Genomic DNA, 23,266 nt, shown 5'->3' with positions numbered 1-23,266 from the left:
AAAAAATTAAAATATTCAAGGCCAGCCTGTGCTGCAAAAGACCCTGTCTTAAATATATAAAAAACCAACCAGGTATCCACCAGTAATAGCATCAATTCATAAGGCACATCTTGGACAATGGAATCTCAGCATTAAAAAGAAAAATCAATCGAGGACATGGATGTTTCTCACATGCATATTGCTAAGTAAAAACCAATCTGAACAGTAGCATACTATATGATTTCAAATGTATGGCACTCTAAACACTTGTCAACACCCAGATTGTTTAGCACAAGCAATGAACTCAATACTAGTAAAAAATGTATCAGTACTGGCTAGGCAATATTGTACGGGCTTGTAAATCCCAACACTTAGGAAGACCATCACATCTGGTCGACCTAGAATTTCCAGGCCCCCTAGAGTTACTACATGATAAAGCCTGTATGTATATATATATATATATATATATATATATATATATATATATATATATATATATAAAACTTTCTGCTTTGCTAATTTGAAACTGCTCTCCACTCCACACACCCCCAAAATCTATATTAAAAACTACACAAAAAAACCCACTAAAACAAAATCATTTTTCAGATAGCTAAGCATTTAGCAAATTCAGCACAAGGCCATGAGGTTCTGTCAAAGACGTAAAGATGAAGCAGGGTGTTGTTAGAGTGATGGATGCTTATTTGTCTGCAGTCTCCACTCTGCTGGGAGGCAAGAGGAGGGGCTTCTGAGGACTGACGTCCAGTTTTGTTTTGTTTTGTTTTGTTTTGTTTTGTTTTGTTTTGTTTTGTTTTTTTGCTTTTGTTTTGTTTTGCCATTATAGGGATCACAGAATGTTTTTCTTTGCTTCTTCCTTTAGATCAAAGTAAAATCTTGTCAAAGGCAGCATATTTAGGGGTTGGGCATTTTTCTTTGCACAGCTTCTAGTTTTAAAGTTTCTAATGATCTTCTTGTTGCTGAGAACACATTCAAGACACAGAAAATTATCTTCCACTCCTGGTTCTGGGATAATACAGGTTGGTAACAGGAAGATAAAATTCACCCTTTGGGGAGTATCTGGAACCCAGGTCTGACCAGCAAGAAATTACAGGTGAACCCAGCCTTTTTTATCTGCAGGGAGCTGCCTGCCATGAACAACATACCATCTGAATCCAATGACTTCTGGCAGAAAGGTCTCCACGTTAGAGGGAAGAGGACATTGATTCATAATCATTGACTGGGCTACTCTCATGGCAATCCTTGTCCAGGCTGCAAATGTGGACCCCTTAGGTGAAGTTAGAATTTCCAGGATACCACCCTCCTGCTTCCTACTTTGGCAGCTGCTTGGAGGCCAGATTCCTCTGATCACAAGGTTTCTTGTGATCCTGCTTCATTCTGGCCTCATGAGATGTATTGGGAATATAACATTCTTGTTTAGAATATGAGTGTCTCCGAAGTCTCCAATAAACCTCAGCTTTCTTGCCATCCGTACTCAAGTTATGATACCAACACCACTCCCAAAGAGTGTTCCGGGGCACATCATTAATAGGAGGCAGGTTGGGCGCAGGACAGGTGCTTGGTATGGTTCTTGTTGGGTGTTTGATTCCCTCATGCCTCACCAGAGAATGGGCTGGTGATTTGTGGTCTATAGTTGAAGAAGAAACATTTGATTCCAGAGGATAGTCTGTGGTTGGTTCCTCAGTAAATGGGACCAGAGTTAAAACCACACTTTCTTCATCCATGTTTTCCTCAGATTGGTTTTTGTTGTAAGTCTCCAGGCCGAAGTATGACATTTTCAGGCGGGTTTGGGGGAAGACAAAGGCAGCCGCTGAATGGAAGTCAACTTCTGCAAAATATTTTTAATCATCTATCTGAGTTTTTCATCTCTCCACATAATTACTGCTTTATTCTGTTTTATTTTCCCATGGACCTTTCATATTATGACAGTGAATCATGTGGCTATGAAGTATCCAGATTCACTAATATTACCAGAGATAAGTAATTCTTATTTTCCAGAATTACTTGTTGATAAAATTAGTAGAATAGAGGCAAGCAATACTCTATTATATCATCACAGATCAAAAAAGAAAGAGAGAAAGAAAGGAAGAAAAAAAAATCCATGTAATGAAAACCATGAGAAGTGTTGACAAACAAGGGTGCATTGCAGTAAAATGTAGAATAAGAATATTAGGTAAAATACTACACAATATTGCTTACTACAACTACAGTTGTAAAAGCAAGAGGTGATCAGAAGTACTAGAACAAAGTGTGGACAAGAGGAGAATTCTTCCCACAGTTCTCACTTTAAAGGGAATAAAGGAAAATCCACTGGAGAAAAATACAGCAAAATAAAATAGTAGATTACTGACCCACCAAGCAGATTCTGGGAAATTACTCAAGGGTGCTATCCCATATCATTCTGTTAAATATTCTGGTGAGAAAAGCAGAACATAAAACAAACTCTGCTCTCAAAAAACTCTGCTAGGAACAATAGCCAGTGAAGCGCAACCACTTCTGGCCTCATTCATTACAAGCCCCGCCCTCCACACAATGAAATCTAAAGACTCTTGAGAAGCACAGAGAAAGACACAGGAGCCTGAAATAGGAGTGAACCGGTAGGAAAGCCTATAGAAAAAGGAAGCTGTTGCCTGTGTTTGGGTTCTACTAGCTGGGCTGCTTTTTCTGACCTCAGTGGGAGAGGAAATGCCTAGCCTCCCAGAGACTTGATGTTCCAGATTGGGGGAGGGGTGCACCCAGGGGGGACCCTACCCTCCCAGAGGAGAAGGAAAGGGGGGACTGTGAGAGGAAGTGACCAGGAAGGGACAGTAAGCCAGGTGTAAACTGAATAAGTTAAAAAGACCAAAAAAGTGTTTAAGCCAAGCCTGTAGACTGTAAGAGCAGGTGCCATGGCAAGATGACAATATTTACAATGCTAAGATTTCAGTGGCTAGTGACACATCAGAGCCTCACTCCTTGAAATCCACAGGGAAACTGAAGGCCTCCCAAGCAAACTGGAAAATGAATCTGGTCAGGACAGTAGTAAAGAGAAACACAGGACTCTGATGGCTAGAAAACTCAAATCGAATGCATTTCCTCATCTGCCATGATTGACTAAGGCCACATTTTGCTTAAACTTAGATACTCAGTAAGTGGCATAGGGATGCAAAGCATTACTTACAGTTCCTATTTCACTGGTCCACCATGAACAAGAGCAAAGGCTGTCACTCTGGGATGTATGGGCACTGAGATTTCCAGATTCTGGGCAGTGACTGGTGTCTTTGAGGGAAGACCAAGGAAAAAAGATAGTAGAGATCTCTGTGGGCATGTTTTGACTCTAATTCTGAATATAAATTACAATGAAAAAGCAAGAAGTGAATTGGAAAGTGGGCATAACAGAGTTCATAGGAAAGCTTGAAGGGAGGAAAAGAAAGAGAATGATATAAAAAATATAAAATATACCAGATCTTTGCTGATCATGGCTCTCCATTGTCATTCTGACAATACAAAATTTGAAACAAATTGTATGGCCAAACAAAAAAATTTGAGGATTTGAAATGTGTACACAGAATACAAAATTAGATGTTACACTGCAATAAAGTAATTAATTCATATGTGTTCTAAAAGGACTGAGGGTACATCCCATGCTAAGTGTCTTTAGAAACAGCTGAAGGATGTAGGACTTAGTGTGACAAGGGATTTTGTGTGTAATTAGCAGAGGATATTTAAATCACAATGAACATAGGAAGCAGCACATCTAAAGAAATATGGATTGAGGGACCTTAGATGTTACATTTCATTAACTGTGATTATATTTTCATACTGAAGGGAAAACATGAAAATATATCCAAGTATAAGGAAAGATTATGTAACTTGCAATTGCTCTCCACAAAACACTACTTCTAGGGTGTTGCCATATTTTTATCTACATAATCAAAATCCTGGCACCTTAATTTACAACCAGTATAGATGAAAGTTATAAAAAGGGAATAGCAAAATACAGGACAGTGTGCAGAATTTTTTTTTCGGAAAATAAAAAGTGAAATTTTCTTCCCAGCTTTCTTGTGAAGACAGGGGAATAGACCTGTGTAGACCAAACTAGCTTTTGCAGGTGCACATCAGCCAGATCCTTTATTATTCTACCAATTAAAGGCAAAGTGAACCAATACAGCAACCTCACATATCAACTCTTCCCTTATTTTGTAAATTACTTAGGCAGCCATAGTTTCTTTGGTATTTCTTCTACAAATGTATTTGTTACTTCTATATTCCATGGACTGTTTAATTGAACCAGATTTTTTCCTTTGCTTAGTGTCAGCCATGACTTCTTTCCCAGTGATGTTGTTTCTCATAATTATGCAGCTCTCATCAATTTGCCCTGAAGAAAGGGTAAGTTTTACATAGATAATTATCTCAGATATAACAGATATTTTGTAAAATTAAATAAGAGTACAGAATTCTTGGTGGTATGTTAGGTTAAAGATTCTCTTTAGGTTGTTGTAGCATTTACCAATGCTATAGAAATAGAGAGTAAGGTTGTACCACAGACACACACACACATACAACGATGCACATTAAAGGACTGAGACATATGTCAGTGAGTAAAGCATTAAAAATTGAATTCAGATATAATGCTTATTGTTGGGTTGTGGGCCTTTGTCTATTCCACCATAGAGCATGGCTGCTTGGGGAGGCAGAATACTGGGAATTTGACTGCACTTATCACCCTCCACAAGCAGGGCAAGTGCTGGGATGTATACATGTGCCAAGGCACCACTTCAAGAGTGAGAGAGTGCAGTCTGAGGGGTGGGAAATCCTGTTTCTGAAGGTCCCCTGAGGCCTGCAAGAAGGTCAGGGTCATGGGGTTCTCAGGCCCTTGGACATCCAGGCACCACTTGGAATCACAGAATAGCAGAGAATGGAGTAGGGGGCCCACAGGCTGGGGACAGTGTCTAGCCTGAAGCTGAGGGCAGAAGGGGACAGGGAAGCTCCATCTTGTTGGGGGTGGAGGGTCCTTAGCTCCTTGGCTTGGTGGGCAGCAGGCTTGGTATCGGTTGGTGCTGAGAGCACAGAGAGGCCTTGTACTGAAGACTAGCCTTCAGCTCTGTAGGTGAAGGCCTTCTCCATGATGAAGAACAGCTTAAAGCTCATGCAGACACAGACTCATCCCCAGAACCTCTTGCCTGGTTTATTATTGCCTGACTCTGGGCCACGGAGGAAAGATTCATTTAATGGACTGGACCACCTCTAAAATCCATTGAGTCCACGATGCCACTGGAGTCCATTTTGGTGTCAGTGGTCCATGCTGCTGCCCCAGATCTCAATGAAATCTGGGATTCATGTGGATATTTGCCATCCATGCAGCTGCCCGATGCCTCAGTGATGTCTCAGGCTTTGCTGCCATATGGTGCTATGCTGATGTTAGTGGCATGTGTCATAATGTTGAACTGTCTTGAGGCTCGTGGTCTGTGCAGATGCTGAGTGCAATGATTGAATCAGTGGTGTTGATATGGATAAGGGCCATGTTGTTGCAGCCTGTGCATGAATGCCCGTGGGCAGTGCCTGTTGCCTGAAGCCAGGGTAATGTTTATGGGGAGGTGACCCTAACCACTCACCACCCTACAGCAATGAGATACAGAGGACAGCATAGGCAGGAGAGATCAGGCCACATTCACCTCAGGCCCTCTCAAATTTCTTTCTACCTGATTACTTCTGGACTTGATAAAGGGAGAGAAAAACTAATCCTGTCTTGATGGGCTGGCTACTACAACTTTGAGCATTCCTAAGTGAATGTATGGGCCATACAAAATGAACTTTATATTTTTTTGGAATGGAAAAGATCACAGATGAAGGGTGGACAGACATGAAATTACTGGGAAGTGAGTGTGATTTGGGGAATGAAACACGATTCCAAATAATCAATATCAGTAATAAATAAATAAATAAATAAACAAGTGCTGAAAGGGTAATAAAAAAGTGTTCATTATGAATGACCAATATATCATCAGACTTGATTAGGAACCATGTGTATGCTTAGAGGAAGAAGGCGTTATTTATCTCCTGAGACTGAAGGCAATTTCACATGCCATATCAGATAATTAGCAGATAACTTGGCTCTTGGTCCTCATATTACATTTTATCTGAGACAGGGTCCATTCTTTGCTGCTTTATTCTTCTGCCCCTGCTTCACATTTCACATTAGAACCATTGAGATTAAGATAAGCTGTGGGATATAAAACCATGGCAGGAAGTTTGGTTAGATAGAGCAGGTCGAGATCTGAAGACTCAGTAGAAAAAATTTTCCTAATTTATTTCTCACCCTGTTTATCCTTTGTGTAGAGAAAGGTCACTGATGTTTGAGTTAATTTTATATCCATCTACTGCACTGAAGCTGTTTATCAGGTTTAGGAGTTCTCTGGTGGAATTTTAATTTTCATTTATATATACTATCATCATCTGGAAAAAGTGATATTTTCACTTCTTGCTTTCCAATTTGTATCCCTTGATTCCCTTTTGTTGTCCAATTGCTCTGGCTCGGACTTCAAGTACAATGTTGAATAGGTAGGTAGAAAGTGTGCAGCCTTGTCTAGTCCCTGATTTTAGTGGGATTGCTTCAAGCTTCTCACCATTTACTTTGATGTTGGCTACTGGTTTGCTGTAGAAATATTTTAATAGGATTATCTGATTTAAGATTGGTAAATATCCTTTCCCAATCTGTTGGTGGCCTTTCAGTCTTATTGACAGTGTCTATTGCCTTACGGAAGCTTTGCAATTTTATGAGGTCCCATTTGTCAATTCTTGATCTTACAGCACAAGCCATTGCTGTTCTGTTCAGGAATTATGCCCCTGTGCCCATATCTTCGAGGCTTTTCCCCACTTTCTCCTCTATAAGTTTCAGTGTCTCTGGTTTTATGTTGAGTTCCTTAATCCACTTAGACTTGATCTTTGTACAAGGAGATAAGAGTGGGTCAATTCACATTCTTCTACATGATAACCACCAACATAGCCAGCACCATTTGTTGAAAATACTGTCTTTTTTCCTCTGGATGGTTTTAGCTCCTTTGTCAAAGATCAAGTGACCATACGTGTGTGGGTACATTTCTGGGTCTTCAATTCTATTCCATTGATCTACCTGTCTTTCGCTGTACAGGTACCATGCAGTTTTTATCACAATTGCTCTGTAGTAGAGCTTGAGTTCAGGCATGGTGATTCCACCAGAGGTTGTTTTATTGTTGAGACTAGTTTTTGCTATCCTAGGTTTTTTGTTATTCCAGATGAATTTGCAAATTGCCTTTCTAACTCTGTGAAGAATTGAGTTGGAATTTTGATGGGGATTGCATTGAATCGGTAGATTGCTTTCAGTAAGATAGCATGGAAGATCTTTTCATCTTCTGAGATCTTAGATTTCTTTCTTCAGAGACTTGAAGTTCTTGTCATACAGATCTTTCACTTCCTCAGAGTCACACCAAGGTATTTTATATTATTTGTGACTATTGTGAAGGATAAGGGTGTTGTTTCCCTAATTTCTTTCTCAGCCTGTTTACTTTTTGTTTAGAGAAAGACCACTGATTTGCTTGAGTTAATTTTATATCCAGCTACTGCACTGAAGCTGTTTATCAGGTTTAGGAGTTCTGTGGTGGAATTTTTAGGGTCACTTATATATACTATCATATCAACTGCAAATAGTGATATTTTGACTTCTTCCTTTTCCATTTGTATCCCCTTGATCTCCTTTTGTTGTCTAATTGCTCTGGCTAGGACTTCAAGTACTATATTGCCTAGGTAGGGAGAAAGTGGGCAGCCTTGTCTACTCCCTGATTTTACTGGGATTGCTTCAAGTTTCTCTCCATTCAATTTGATGTTGGCTACTGGTTTGCTGTAGATTGCTTTTATTATGCTTAGGTATGGGTCTTGAGTTCCTGATATTTCCTAGACTTTTATCATGAATGGGTGTTGGATTTTGTCAAATGATTTCTCAGCATCTAATGAGAGGATCATGTCGTTTTTGTCTTTGAGTTTCCTTATATTGTGGATTACATTGATGATTTCTATATATTAAACCATCCATGCATCCCTCGAATGAACCCTACTTGATCATGATGGATGATCTTTTTGATGTGTTGTTGGAGTCCATTTGTGCTAATTTTATTGACTATTTTTGCATTGATATTCATAAGGGAAATTGGTCTGAAGTCTCTATCTTTGTTGGGTCTTTCTGTGGTTTAGGTATCTGAATGATTGTGGCTTCATAGAATGAATTGGGTAGAGTACCTTCTGTTTCTATTTTGTGAAATAGTTTGAGGAGAATTGGAATTAGGTCTTCTTTGAAGGTCTGATAGAACTCTGCACTAAATCCATCTGTTCTCGGCTTTTCTTGGTTGTAAGCCTATTAAGGGGTGCTCCATTTCTTTAAGGGATGTGGGACTCTTTAGATCTGTTATTTGATCCTGATTTAAACTTGGTACCTGGTATCTGTCTAGAAAATTCTCCATTTCATCCAGGTTTTCCAGTTTTATTGAGTATAGCCTTTGTAGTAGGTTCTGATGATATTTTGGATTTCTTTGGGTTCTGTTATATCTCCCGTTTCATTTCTGAATTTGCTACTTTGGATACTGTCTCTGTGCCCTCTGGTTAATCTGGCTATTGGTTTATCTATCTTGTTGATTTTCTTAAGAACCAGCTCCTAGTTTTTTTGATTCTTTGTTTAGTTCCTTTTGTTTCTACTTGGTTGTTTTCAGCCCTGAGTTTGATTATTTCCTGCTGTCTACTCCTCTTGGGTATATTTGCTTCTTTTTGTTCTAGAGCTTTCAGGTGTATTGTCAAGCTGCTAGTGTAAGCTCTCTCCAGTTTCTTTTTGGAGACACTTAGAGCCATGAGTTTTCCTCTAGCCCTGCTTTCATTGTGTCCCATATGTTTGGATATGTTGAACCTGCATTTTCATTAAATTCTAAAAAGTCTTTAATTTCTTTCTTTCTTCCTTGACCAAGTTATCATTGAGTAGAGCATTGTTCAGCTTCCATGTGAATGTGGGTTTTCTTTTGCCTTCTTTTTTCTTGGTATTTAAGAACAGCCTTAATCCATAGTGATCTCACAGGAGGCATGGCATTATGTCAATCTTCTTATATCTGTTGAGGTCTGTTTTGTGACAATTATATTGTCAATTTTGGAGAAGGTAGCATGCAGTACTGAAAATAAGGTATATTATTTTGATTTAGGATGAAATGTTCTATAGATATCTGTTAAATCCATTTGGTCCAAAACTTCTGTTAGTTTCACTGTGCCTCTGTTTAGTTTATATTTCCATTGTCTTTCCATTGATGAGAGTGGAGTGTTGAAGTCCCCCACAATCATTGTGTGAGGCGCAATGTGTGTACTTCGCTTTAGTAAAGTTTCTTTTATGATGTGGGTGCCCTTTCATTTGGAGCATATATGTTCACAATTGAGAGTTCATCTTGGTGGATTTTTTTTTCTTTGATGAGTATGAAGCATCCTTTCTTATCTTCGTTCATGACCTTTGGTTGAAAGTTGATAATATCCAATACTAGAATCCCTACTCCAACTTGTTTCTTGGGACCATTTGCTTGGAAAATTGTTTCCCAGCACTTTATTCTGAGGTAGTGTTTGTCTTTGACACTGAGATGTGTTTCCTGTATGCAGCAAGATGCTGGGTTCTGTTTAAATAAGCTGTCTGTTAGTCTATGTCTTTTTATTGGGGAATTGAGTCCATTGATGTTAAGACATTTTAAGGAATAGTGATTGTTTCTTCCTGTTATTTTTGATGCTATTTTTATGTTTGTGTCATTATCTTCTTTTGGGTTTGTTGAAAGAAGATTACTTTCTTGCTTTTTCTAGGGTGTAGTTACCCTCCTTGTGTTTTGTTTTCCATCTATTATACTTTTTAGGGCTGGATTTGTGGGAAAATGTTGTGCAAATTTGGTATAGTCATGGAATAACTTGGTTTCTCCATGCATGGTATCTTAGATTTTTGCTGAGTATAGTAGTCTGGGCTGGCATTTGTGTTTTCTTATGGTCTGTATGAGATCTGCCCAGGATCTTCAAGCTTTCATAGTCTCTGTTGATAAGTCTGGTATAATTCTGATATGTCTGTCTTTACATGTTACATGACATTTTTCCCTCACTGCTTTTAATATTCTTTCTTTGTTTTGTGTATTTGTTGTTTTGATTATTATGTGATGGAAGGAATTTCTCTTCTGGTCTATTCCATTTGGAGTTCTGTAATCTTCTTATATGTTCATGGTCATCTCTTTCAATAGGTTAGAGAAATTTTCTTCTATAATTTTATTGAAGATATTTACTAGCCCTTTAAGTTAGGATTCTTCACTCTCTTTATACCTATTATCCTTAGGTTTGGTCTTCTCATTGTGTCCTGGAATTCCTGGATGTTTTGTGTTAGTTTACCTGTGTTCTCTTGCATTTCTTTAAGGGAGCTATTTATGTCATTCTTAAAGTCCACTGTCATCATCGTGGGTTGTGTTTTTTTAAATCAGAATCTTGCGTTTTTGGTGTGTTGGGGTAACCAGGGCTCACTGTGGTCAGAGAACTAAGTTCTGATGGTCCCAAATAGCCTTGGTTTCTGTTGCTTATGTTCTTGAGTTTGCCTTTTGCCATCTGGTTATCTCTGTTGTTAGCTGGTCTTACTGTCTCTGACTGTGGCTTGTCCCTCCTGTAAGCCTGTTTGTCAGTACTCCTAGCAGACCAGTTATTTCCTGGAGGAATTTTGGTATGGCAAGCTGTGGTGCAGGGTCAGATCTGCAATGCAGACAGAAACCAGAAGGATCTTGTCCCCAGCTGATCCTTGGTTCCTGTGTCCTGATGGTTCTGGGAGTGTCCCTCTTGGGCCAGGAATTTGAAGAGAAGTGGTGGTCTTACCTGTGCTTGCAGATGTATAGGCATTCTTGGGAGTCCAGCTCTCTCCTGGAAGTGTGTGTGTATGTAGCTCGGTGGCACAGAATCAGCTCTGGGCACAGATGGAAACCAGAACTTTCCTATCTCAGACTGCTCTTTGATTCTTGTGTCCTGAGGGTTCCAGTTGGGTTCCTCTGGTGATCCTACCTGTGTTCACAGGCCTGTCAGCACTCCTAGGAGACTATCTCTCTCCTGGCACCACTTGGATATGGAGCCCTATGGCAGTGGACCAGTTCCAGACACAGATGCAAACTGGAAGGCTCCCATTTCATCAAGAGTTTAAATAAAAAGAAAAATTAAAATGAATCTGGGCACATACACACAACTGATTAATAAAAACTAATTGTTTATAGTTGAAATGAAGCATAAAGTGAATGTATCAATGAAAATTAAAGTATATGCACATATGAATGTATTGTGTAAATCTAAGATTGCAAACTTATTGACACACCAAACCATCCAGAACTAGGTTAATACCTATTCTGTACTCTTTAGGGAAAGAATGTGTTATACTGAATTGCCTTGGCCCCACCAATCAACATCTAAATACCTAGTTTATTCATGAGCACACCAAGAGGCAAAGAGCTTCCAACTATCCAAGGATTTGCATCTAGTTTATTAATTCCCACCTGTGTTAATGCCTGATTGTATTGCCAACTATTTTTCCAAGAACTTGTCTGTATGCAGATTCCATGCCTTATAAAAACTGCTGCAAGGTCATGGGTCTTGTCCCTGAAGCTGATGCAATCAGAGGGCAGATTCAGACATTGTCCTTATGACTTGGCGCTTCAAAGAAACACCTGGATCAAATAGTACCTAATACAAACATCACAATGATGTTTTTTTCATCTATATCAAATATCATACCTACGGGCATCAGCTTCTTTGAGCTTTTTATCTCTTTAACCTTTTTGTATCCATTGTCTAATTTTCATGTATAGCATTAATACAAGTCAGAAAGAATTGGTGTGTGATTTTTTAAAATCTTGTCCAGAAGCTAGGTTAGTAGTTAAACTTGGAATGAAAGATTTGTGTTTGCTATTGACCACCTGTGCTGACTAGTCTTATGTCAATTTGCCACACAATCTAGAGTTAACTGAAAAGAGGGAACTTCAAAATGCCTCCAATAGATCCATCTATAAAGTGTTTTTGTAATTAGTGATTTATGGGAGAGGGCCCAGGCTCTTGAGCGCGTCCAACTCGACCAGCAAGAACGACGCTGCAACAGGATCCTTCTGCACGCGTTTATTGGGAGAGCTTGATTGCAGAGGCGAAAAGACCCTCAGCCCAGCCCTGGTGCTGCTTTATATAGGCCTAGGAGAGGCGTGTCTCACACCCAGATTGTGTTGTGTTTGGTTGATGCTTACTACCTCATTTGCATTCCTACATCTGATTGGTTACTTTCTCTCTCTTCTGATTGGTCAATTTCTCTCTCTTCTGATTGGTCAATATCTCTCTCTTCTGATTGGTCAATTTTGGTCAATTCTCAAAACCTCATCTTGGCAAAGAACTTTCCTGCCTATGTACGTGTGGTGGCCAGCAGAAGCCTGTGCCACTCTGCAACGGCACATGTGGCTTCCCACACCAGGCCATGTGGCTCATTCTATCCACTGTCTGGTGCTTCTGAGATCTATAGGAAAACAAGCTGAACAAGCCAAGGGAAACAAGCCAGTCATAATCATCCCTACATTTCCTCTACTTCAGATCCTGCCTCCAAGTTCCTACATTTTGTGAGCTTCTGTTCTGACTGCCTTCACTGATGCAGAGCAATATGAAAGTATAAAATAAGTAAACCATTTCCTCCCCAATTTTCTTTCTGTTCATCATGTATCCCAAAGCAATAAAAACCCTAACTAAGATACCACCTATGATTCAAATTGAGGCTGCTTGGAAATGTTGCCGATAAAACCAATTTGCCTTGGTTATTTGTTGCAAAATAATCCATCCCTGTATTGTAGAATGACATAAATTGATTCATATTTTTTTCTGGCATAATATGCTATAAAATCAACGTTTCTTTCTCACTTAGAATACACAAATTATTCCCAGGAAAACCATAGTACACACACAGATATACACACACACACAAGGATGCTTTAAAAGTCCATTTGATGTGTCTTAATGAAGTCATTGGCCTAATTAAGTCTTTTTGTTACATTAAATATATTCATCAAAATCCATAATACATACTCAACACTTTATTATAGGAGGGAAAGTCACAAAATACAAGACAGGCTCATTCAAAGGATTACAAATGAAGATAACTTTTATTACACATTAAAACCATTTTATGATTATGAGAATTATTACTCTCAGTTGATTCTATAATGTTTTCTGTGAATATAAACTAAAATGTAGAAATGCAAATTGAGAAACTGTGCATTGATTTATTTTCTTCATATTAAACTTGAATCCAAAATATCTTCTTTTACCTCAAAACTTACAGTGTCTTTAAGATCCATAGAACTTAGAACATTGTAGATCACCATGTAGAGATACCTTGTATATTCCTTTACGTTAATGTCTCTGACTCAAAAATGATAGAGTTGGAATGGTATTGTGTTTCCCACTATGCAAAAGGAAGTTAAATTCATAATTATCAAACCCTGAGTTAAGAACCGTCATGGTATAGTTGTGTTTCCAACCATGAAAAAGAAAATCAAATTCTTAACTATCAAAGTGTGTATTAAAAGCAGCCATCATTTTCTTCCATTTATATACAGCTACATTATTGTTTGCAACAAGCTAAATGAAATAAATTTTCTCCTAAAGATTAAAACCATTTATGAATTGAATTACCTATGTCCTAGGATGGTATAAACTTTCCCATAAGAATCAATTAACTCCTCACTCAAAGTTGCAAGTTCTTATTCTTGAAACCCCATTGTATCTGAACTGTACGCTTGTTTCAGGGGTTATAAAAGATACACGTTATTATCATAGCACATGAACCACACTAACCCTGGAAAGTTGACTAAGTTGCTAGGACCAAGCATAATTTCTCTCCTGATAAGAGAGCCTTGAGTCCAAATAGACAGCTATTGGTTACCACAAATATGTGAGTGCCCATTATTGGAGCTTTTTGAATATTTTGCCCTGCTGGTAATTTTTTGTGCTGTTGAAACAGTGGAGCACTATGGATTATTTAACATCCCTTAAGAGCTTGTTCAATGTTTTCTGAAACCATGGAAGCTAGACTGTAGGAAGTCTTTCAGATACTATCCAACTCAAATTATCTGAATCCTGTGTCCTAGTTGTGAGGTGTTTTCAACAATACTGTTCCACACTCAGTTTTAGAGAGAAAATTGAGGGTACACCGACAGTCTATATTTCCTTATTTCATATATTAGGAGTCTTTGGTAATAACCAGACAAACACATACACTCTAGAAATAAAGATATCTGTGAAACTTTTGGAGGGAAACAGAGATTAAAATGGAATACTAGATTTCATTCCAGAACATAGAAGACAAAAGATAACATGTGGGAAAATTTATGAAATACAAGTTAAATGTAAAATCCTTGTGCTCTGATACTGGTTACTCATTCTTAACAGACATGCCAAGCTAAAACATGATCATAAAACCAAAGAAATTGACACAGCACTTGAGAATGTGTTATAATAGGTTGGCAAATTCTTTGTAAATCTAAGAATAGTGTACAATGAAAATGGTATTTTGAGGGCTGGAGAGATAGCTTAGTGGTTAAGAGCAACAACTGTTCTTCCAAACGTCCAGAGTTCAATTCCCAGCAACCACATGGTGGCTCACAACCATCTGCAGTATGATCTGATGCCTTCTTCTGGTTTATCTGAAGACAGCTACAGTGTACTCATATACATAAATTAAATAAATAAATCTTAAAAAGATTTTCTCTCTTTCTTCCTCCATCCTTCTTTCTCTCTCCTTCCTTCCTTCTTTCCTTAAAAAAGAAAAAAGAAAGAAAATGGTATTTTGAAATAAACCAAATATAAAAAAATTTCATAAACATTTCATTCTGTGTACAAAATATCTTATGATTTCAAGATATTTTTTCATATCCTGCTTCAATTGAATTATTATATTATTCTGTTGTTTGGATTATTGGTTTATTTGGTTATTTTTTTACAAATCTTTCTTATTATGATAATAAACTGTCACATGTGAAACATGTCTATCAAGTATCAAGATGTTTCAATGAAGTCAAGGATAAAAAATATTTTCTTCAACAAATATATGTTGTTATGAAAAAATAGTGTTCAGCCAAGCTATAATCTACTGAATGCTCACAAATATGAAAAAAATGTAAAGCAAACCAAAATATTCATGTCATCAAAACTGTGAGAAGCACAGAAAAGCAAGGCAACATGGCAATCAGTAAGAAAGGCTGTATAAAATACAGACATGTTGAGTAATACAGTAATAATATAAAAAAGTCAAACCATGCCCCAAAAGTGCTAGACAAAATGAGAGGCAAGGGGCACAAGTTTCCCCTCACCAACTCTTGTCTGGAAATAAAAGTAAAGGAAAATCTTTAGGGGCAAAGACGAAATAGTAGATTATTGACCCACTGAGCAGATGCTGGGATGAGCAAGAATCAGAACTCAGGAGAAACTGCAATCAATCCACTCTTCTGGGAACAGCAGCCAATAAAGCACAAACACCTCTGTCCTAAAAACCCTAAAGACGTGCCCTCCCCCCAATGAAAGGAAGAGCCATTGAGAACCACAGAACCATAGGCGCCTGCAGCAGAAGCTGAACTGAACTGAACATATGGAACAAGAAACTCCTGCTAAGACTGAGTGTGGAAGTGAGTTCCGTGGTAAAACAGGAGTATTTTCAAGTATTTACAAAGTATTTACAAACAGTGTTATCTGTTTGAAGATAACAGAGGCTAGTGACACAATAGAAACTCAGTCTTTGGAATGTATGGACGGGAAATTGAAGGACTACTCAGTCTTAAAAAATGAAAATTAAGGTCGTTCGTGCTGCGCAGCAATGGAATCATGGTGGGAGTTGAGGTTCTGGGGAACTGCAGAGGCCTGAAAAGAGATTTCAACAGTGTCTTTAAACTCCTATAGCTCAGCACAGGACACATCTGATTAATGAATGATTTACCCATTGAGGACCCTTAGATCCTGTGGATAATCCTGTGGATTGATTCATCTGTTTGTAGCTGAGGCTTGGCACCCGCAGCTTTTCCTCTCCTGCCATTTTACCAGCCCACAGCTCACTGGGCTCTGGCTCCTCTGAAGTCCTGGTTGACTTCAATATGCTGCGAAGGAAACCAACCTGCCTGGAGCTCAAGCTCGATGACATTGAGGAGTTTGAGAGCATTCGAAAGGACCTGGGGGCCCGTGAGAAGCAGAAGGAAGATGTGGAAGGTGTAGGAACCAGCGATGGAGAAGGAGCTGCTGGGCTCAGCAGTGACCCCAAAAGCCGGGAACAAATGATTAATGATTGAACTGGTTATAAAGCCCAACTCAAGAACAACAACCGCACATCTCATTTTGGAAACTTTGAATTTTAGAGATGGGTTCTCTTGCATGCCAGACCGCTGGGATGGAATACAATGATGACAGAAGTACCAACCAGATTTAGAAAATTAAGAGTGTGTGACCAAGCAAAATGTTGTCTGTCTCCTGCAAGGAGAGGTGACTTCTGTGTGAAATTATTGCTGTCCAAACTTTCTGATAGGCTGGAAGCCAAATTCTGACTTGTTCCTGGAAAATTAGACTGCAGAAGGCTTGCTTGATTTTTGTTTTTAAAAATAAATACATTTTTGGAAAAAATGTGAGAAGTCCTTAAAGGTAGTAGCACTGCTAATCGCTAGCTCTGACAGGTAACTGCTACAAGTGACATCTTGTCTTTACAAAAAAGACCCCAGACCCCGAACCCTTGCAGTTGATCCCCTGGACTGACTTAGCTTGTTTATACACTGTCTGCTGACAGTTGACCATCCTTCAAGTAACAGAGATCCCAGATGAGTGTGATCAGGCTGCAATCCAGCACTTGGGAGGCTGAAGTAGGAATCTCAAAGAGCTGGAGGCTAGTCTGGACTACAGAGCAAAATCCTGTCTCAAAATGTCAAAAACAAAACCAAACAAAATAAAAAAAAAAAAAAAAAAAGGAAACCAGGACAAAGATGGAGACAGGATTCAAATGATCAAACTGTCAGAATCAAATCCACTTCCAGGAAGGCTTTACACAGGGGGAAGCACAAGCAGCTCTAACAGTGAAAGACATTAAATTCTTTACTTAGGACTTCACTTGCAAAGCTCCCATCTGAGAGCTACTCTGGATACTTTAGTATTTTTACCATAAAACCCAGGGACAGAACCACCAGCTGTGGAAGCCAGAACATCTGGAATCAATTTCAAAGAAACTCCTTAGCTGTGATTTACCCAAGATTTTGGATAGTTCCTGAGTCATGTGAATGAGAAGGTAGAGACAGAGGGGGATGTATAGTTTCCACTTCTGCACTAGATCTTTGCTGATCATGATTCTCCATTGTTATCAAGTCAGTTAAAATTCTGAAGCAATTATATGAGTATAAAAAATTTTTGAGGATCCTGAATGTTTAGATGATACAAAATAAGATGTCACACCTTAACTTTACAATATAATCCTTTCATATGAATTCCAGAAAGAAGTGACTGCATATCACTCTAGGTGGCCATTAGCAACACCTAAAAAATGTAGGACTTCTTAATTCCTGAGACAGGAAATTGTATGCATTGAGCAGAGGTTAAAGAAAATATGAAGCAGCCCATCTAATAAAAGATGGTTTGAGTTAGCTTAAATAAACTAGATATGGAATTGTGTTTGTATTTCTTATTGAAGAAAAAAGGAAAATTGCTTTGATAAAACTTGCCATTGCTCTTCACAAAATGCCACTTCTAAGATGTTTGTATAATTATATCGGTATGATGACAACCCTGGCTGCATAATACATATTCAATATTCATTGAAGCTATGAGGAGGAAAGAGCAAAACAAGAGATGGTACACACCAAATAATAATAATAAAACTGGAACTGGTTCTGTTTTTTTTCCCTTATTTGCTTTTGAGGACAGAGGAATAGATGTGTGAAGAAAGAAAATGGGATTAGTCTAATCTTTGCAGGTACACATCAAGGACATCAGTCAACACTTTAGGTTACATATCCTTCCAATTACATGCATGGTTGGCATAATAAAAGCACAGGAACTCCCAAAATGCCACTCCTTATTTTGTTAATGAATTTGTCAGCCAGAATTGCTCTAGCTTATCTTCTATCAATATGTTGTTTACCTCTGTGTCCCCTGAACTGCTTAATTTAACCAAGGGTTTTTCTGTTTATTTTCAGTCATGTCTTCTTTATCAGCAATGTTATTTCTCATAACTCTGCTGCTGCCATCCATGGTCATGGAAAGAAGGCTGAATGTTATGTGGATAAATATCTGAGATATAACTGCTTACTCTTTAAAGTGGTATAATAAATATGAATACAGAAATCCTAATGGTAAGTTGGATAACAGCATTCTCATTGGGTCTTGAAGAACTTAACAGGGATATGAAGATAAAGACTAAAGTTGAACTCTCCACTTCTCTATAGGACCCACTAGTGAAATGTGGGACCTAGATACTTGAACAACCAGATGTTCTACAAATATATGACACTTACAAGATATCAATGATACACATTAAGGGGACTGAGATATCTGTCATTGAGTAAAGCATTAAAAGTTATGTTCAGATATAAAGCTTGCAAAGTATATCACTGTGAAATATGGCATGGGGGCAGAAGAAACCAGCAATAAAAAAGGCGCTTGTCTAAAATCAGTTGAATATATATAGACCTACAGTCAAAATTATCTGTTAGCCTGTTTATGATATAAAGTTGGCTTCAATGTCAAGAGATAACTCCTCATTCCTCTGTAGCACTCACATGGTTTCCAATCAAGTTTGATGACATATTATTTATTCATAATAAACTATATTTTATGATCTTTCAACATTTAATGATTGATTATTAATCATTTAGGAATCTCACATCATATATCCCATCACACTCGAATACCAGCCTGCCTACATATGATACTCTTTTCCCAAGATCTATACCAACACAGAAAGAAAGAAAGAAAGAGAGAGAGAGAGAGAGAGAGAGAGAGAGAGAGGAAGGAAGGAAGGAAGGAAGGAAGGAAGGAAGGAAGGAAGGAAGGAAGGAAGGAAGGAAGGAAGGAAGGAAAAAGAAAGAAAATAAATGTGTTTGCTGTGTATATATATTCACTGTAGCATGGTCAAATTATAGTAGCAAGCTGCCACTGGACAATGAGTTTTCTCTGCCTGTATCCCCTCCAAAAGTATCATCAGTTAAGGAGAATTGTGAAGTGGCTTGAGCAGAGTGGAGCCACCCCTACCTCACTTGCATGGATCCCTGCATGTTCCTCAGTGCTCTAGCCTGTTGAGTCATGGTGGGTCAGCTCTCTCACAGATATTAAGTTGCCTTCAGGCAGTAGCCTTGACCATGGGAATCCACATGAGATGTGGTGGTTAAGACAGAGAACAGGCATCAATATGGCTCTTGGACATAGCAGAACCACTGACTCAAAAATGGCACCCACCAGGTAAACAGACCACCAATGTCAACAATGTATAAGGTGGTTACAGGTGCCACTAAATCACCATGGCTCTTCAAAGAAAACAATGCCTCAGACATCACTAACATATTAGGCAGCTGAACAGACAGTGAACATCCATATGAATCCCAGGCTTCATTGAGGTCTAGGAAAGAAGCATGGAACATTGATAACACTGTGGACTCCAGTAGCATCTTGGACCAAGATCCAATCCAAAAAGTGAACCTTTCCTTTTTGCCCAGATCTAGGGGAAATTTCAAAGCTGTGCATAGGTTCTTGGGCTGAATATGTGTCTGCATAGGCTCCAACATGTTTTATACCATCCTACTTACTCATCCTACTAATCCTACTGCATGAAGACCTCAGTCTCTCTGTCACACGTACCCACATCTCCAATTCCCCTTCTCTCTCTATCTCAATCCCTGCTCTTTTTTTATTCTCTTTCCTACTTCTCCATCATGTTTGTTCCTTGTAGTAGCCCTTGGGAGACTTCCAGCCTGCCTTCAAAGGGAAAAATATTACCAAATGTATTGATAATTTATAACACACAGCAACTTTATTAAATTGCTGAATGCTACACATTATAAATATTTTTGAAAATTTCTGCCCCCAAATAAATCCTCCACTGAAACGCAATCAAAAACAAGTATTTTCAGAAGAATTTATACATAGAAAACAAGATGGTATATAATTAAAATTATTATCTTCTCTCAGAAATCTCATTTGTAAGCTTTGAAATAAATTATCTATTTAGTTTGAGTTTGATTGCATAGAGAAAATTGTAGGTGTATGACAACCTTGGCTTAGATAAAATGTTTATCATATGCATTCTTCCTACCACGAATTAAGTTTCATTAGTTTGCTTGTTCTAGCATACACTAATGGTCCCTATTCCTGGAACCTAAAAGAAGAAATAGGCATAGATAGAGTAAAAAATTAACATACATTATTGTGAGGGTCTATGGGTACTGAACAAACACACACACACACACACAAACACACAAACACACACACACACACACACACATATCCCTGGATAGGTCTTGTATTTTTTGCTATAAACCTCTTATAAACAACTGTCTCTGCCTCAGGTTCTGACACACACTCCAAAACAATCCACTATATCCACTGATCACAAGACAAACCAGAACACTTTCTTGAATAAGATTGAATCTAAAGGAGAAACAAGTATCCAAGAGGCCTTTGAGATGAACACCTGTGCATTTGACCAAGACCAAACATTGCTTGAAGATCAGGCCAATTCTAATCAACACAACTTAAATCTGTCTAAATTATTGATGGTCCGGCCAAATGTGGTGCTCAGAAATATCAAGGGGACACAGTAAGTTTCCAAAGAATTCCCCATAGACTTCAATGGAACAGAGTTAGTTCAAGGTGATTTTTATAGGCAAGTCTTCTACTCTGTGCAAGAATATTGACAAATGAGTGGGAGTTCTAATATGATTATCTAGAGGCCCTGGTGTCATATCTGCTCTGCCTCTTGCTAGGTTCTCTTTCAAGTTCTGCATCCTATTTATTTAACCCCCCAAATTCAAGGGGAGTGTCTTAGTTAGGGTTTTACAGCTGTGAACAGACACCATGACTAAGGCAAGTCTTATAAGGACAACATTTAATTGAAGCTGGCTTACAGGTTCAGAGGTTCACTCCATTATCATCAATGTGGGAACATGGCAGGTTCTAGGCAAGCATGGTTCAGGCAGAGCTAAGAGTTCCCCTATTTCTTAGAGAGCTTTTATAAGAAACATTTTACAACTTAGAAATAAAGGCTAAAATCACTTTTCAAAGTATTCTCTTTATGTCCTGCAAATTCATCTAGCAGACTGAAAGTTAGAGCCACACAATTCCTGTGGAGATAGAACAAAGTCTCCATTACTTAATCACCCACTGCTAGGCTACAGGTGTTGATCCCCTAACCCAGAAGCATTAAACCCTCAGATTGCACAAGAATGCTTTTATAGGACCTTTTAGTAACTATCAACAAGTATTTAGTATAGTTATACATCTAGAATATCCAGAGACTATCAGCCTATAAAGCTAAACCAGAGCCTACTGAGTGTCTTCTTTCAACCTGCTCCAGACTGTGAAGCATCTGGGACAAAATGCCTCCAACAGATCCATCCCTAAAAGTTTTAGTAATTATTGATTGAAGGAAGAGGTCTCAGCCCAGGTAGCCATTTCTGTCCATTGTATGGTTGTCCTGAGTTCTATAACAAAACAGACTAAGAAAGCCGAGGGAAGAATTCCCTCATCATTCCTACATGCCTCTACATCTGATCCTGCCTCCAAGTTCCTACCTTGCTTGAGTTTCTGTCATGACTCCCTTCAATAATGCACAGCACTATGAAGTATAAGATAAAGAAACTCTTTCCTCCTCAACTTACTTTTTGATTCATTGTGTTTCATCAAAGCAATAGAAACTCTAATTATGATAGCATCTATGATACATTGAAACTGCTTGGCATTGTGGCCAATAAAACCAATTTGCCTTAGCAATTTGTTGATAAATAATATATTCTGATATTATAGAAAGGGAAAGATGAATCCATCTCTTTTTTTCAGCATAATAAACTGATTAAACTAAGTGTTTTCGTCCTCACTTAGAGCCTAGAAGCAAATTATTCACAGGAAACTCATAGTAGACAAACACAAAGTTTGCTTTACAAGTTCATTGGATGTGCCCTAATGAGTCATTGGCCCATATAAGATCATCCATGATGTAAAATATATTTATTAAAATCCATAATACATCTTTGAAGCTTTAGTGGAAGGAGGGAAAGTTAACAAAACACAAGACACGCTCAATCAAAGGATTACAGAGTAGTAGCAATTAAGCCTAGCTTTATTAGATAGTCAAAACATTTTACAATTATGAGAACTGTTACACTCAGTTAATTCTTTAAAGTTTCCTGAAAATGCAAACTAAAACTTGGAAGCACAAATGAAGAAACCGTGCATTTGACTAATTTTATACAAATTAAATTTTAATCCAAACATCTTCGTTTATCTCAAACCTTACAGTATATTTAATATTCATAGACCATGGAACATTGTAGATCACCATGCCGAGATATTTTATATATATATATATAATTTTGATTTCTCTTGCTCAAAAACCATAGGGATTAGGTGGCAGTTTGGTATTTCCAACCATGCAGAAGGAAATTGGATTCAAAACTATCAAACTGTGTATTAATTCCAGTCATCACCTTCTTCCTTGTTTCTACAGCTGCACTATTGTTTTTAACAACCCAAATAGAATAATTTGACTCGTGAAGATTAAAGCCATTCGTGAATTGAATTAACTCTGTTCTAGGATGGTTTCAAACCTTTCCATATTAGTCAGTTAAATAACTCTTCACTCAAAGTTCCAAGTTCTCATTCTTGAAAGACCATTCTGTAGGAACTTCTCCCTGGTTCCTGAGGTTAACACTTCATGCTGGTTTTTAGGGGTTACAATATGATACATGCTATTATCCTAGGGTACCAATCACACTAGTCTTGGAAAGTTGTCTAAGTTGCTAGGACCAGGCATGATTTCCCTCCTGCCCAAATAGACAGCTGTTGGTCACCACCAACATGTGACTGCCCACAATTGGACTTTTTGGACATTTTTCATTTTGGTAACTATTTGTGTTGTTGCAGCAGTGGAGCACTGTTGATTGATGAACCTCCTCAGAAGCTTGTACAGAGTTTTCTGGAACCACGGAAGCTAGACTGTAGGAAGGCTTGCAGGTTTGATCCAACTTGA

At 38.3% G+C, this 23,266-nt stretch overlaps 3 pseudogenes; 2 read left to right on the top strand and 1 right to left on the bottom strand.

Moving 5' to 3' along the window:
• Positions 1–823: 823 nt before the first annotated feature.
• On the bottom strand, positions 824–1,769 carry LOC110312251 (developmental pluripotency-associated protein 2 pseudogene; annotated as a pseudogene).
• A 14,379-nt stretch (positions 1,770–16,148) lies between these two features.
• On the top strand, positions 16,149–16,406 carry LOC110284335 (anaphase-promoting complex subunit CDC26 pseudogene; annotated as a pseudogene).
• A 1,838-nt stretch (positions 16,407–18,244) lies between these two features.
• LOC110312252 (exocrine gland-secreted peptide 1-like) lies at positions 18,245–23,266 on the top strand (annotated as a pseudogene).

The sequence above is a fragment of the Mus caroli genome, unplaced genomic scaffold (assembly GCF_978045245.1).
Source record: "Mus caroli unplaced genomic scaffold, Mus_caroli_1 scaffold_18, whole genome shotgun sequence".
NCBI lineage: Eukaryota > Metazoa > Chordata > Mammalia > Rodentia > Muridae > Mus > Mus caroli.
Note: the sequence above shows the minus strand (reverse complement) of the source record. Positions and strands in the feature narration are given on the sequence as shown.